We start from the raw sequence: 871 nt of genomic DNA on the forward strand, positions 1-871 counted from the left end.
GCAGTGTCATGTCTCCTCACATTCAATAGTATTTGTAGATCCTCTCTTTTCTACTGACAAACATTAATCTTGGTAAAATAATGTAGTGTCATATCTCTACATGTAAAATATATAGTAAATGTAAATGTAAGATATATAAAATATAAATATATATAGACACACACACATTTATATATTTACTCATAAGTCTGAATCTCTGACAGGCCCTACATTTTCTCTAAAACTTCAAACATATATATTCAAATGCCTATTTGACATCTCCAGAAGGCTCATAAAAAGGTATATGAAATTTAACAAAGTAAATAAGAACTGTTTATTTCCCCCATCAATCAACTTTTCCTTTCCCAGTCTTCTCCATTTCAGTAAATGACATCTCCCCACACCACATATTGCAAAATTGAGGAGTTATGCTTAGTTTTCCTCGTTTCCTTAGATTTCCATAGTCAATTCTTACCACATGCTATGGATGTTACCTCCAAAACCTATCGCAAATTTGTGAATGGATCTCCATCTTCCCTGCAGCCACTGTAGTCTCAATCATCACCTTTTCTCATCTGGACTGTTGCAAAGCTTTCTAACAGATCTCTTTGCTTCTAACCTTGATCCTTCCTGCAAACAATTCTCCAAAAAGCAGCCGGAATAGTTTTTTGGTAAACTCAACACATATGATATTATGCCCCTGTTTAAAACTCTAAAATGGAATCTCAAATGTACTTTAAATAAAATCTACTTCTTACCCTATTATTACCTTACCTTATCAACATTTCAGCTAACTTTCCCTCTTACTGTAGTCCTCTTCAATCTTTACATGATTGACTTGTTATTCAGAGCCACAATTAAATACCTTCTCTTCAGGAATCTTCCACAACCA

General features: G+C 33.8%; 1 long non-coding RNA gene across 1 annotated transcript in view; it reads right to left on the reverse strand.

Moving 5' to 3' along the window:
* Positions 1-842, reverse strand: part of LOC105002641 — a 6114-nt gene extending 5272 nt beyond the window's left edge. Inside the window, exon 1 of the long non-coding RNA XR_827008.1 lies at positions 754-842. This is a non-coding gene — a long non-coding RNA (uncharacterized LOC105002641). The remainder of the gene's footprint in view (positions 1-753) is intronic.
* Between the last annotated feature and the right edge of the window lie 29 nt (positions 843-871).

Source organism: Bison bison, unplaced genomic scaffold, assembly GCF_000754665.1.
Source record: "Bison bison bison isolate TAMUID 2011002044 unplaced genomic scaffold, Bison_UMD1.0 scf7180017856355, whole genome shotgun sequence".
Lineage (NCBI taxonomy): Eukaryota > Metazoa > Chordata > Mammalia > Artiodactyla > Bovidae > Bison > Bison bison.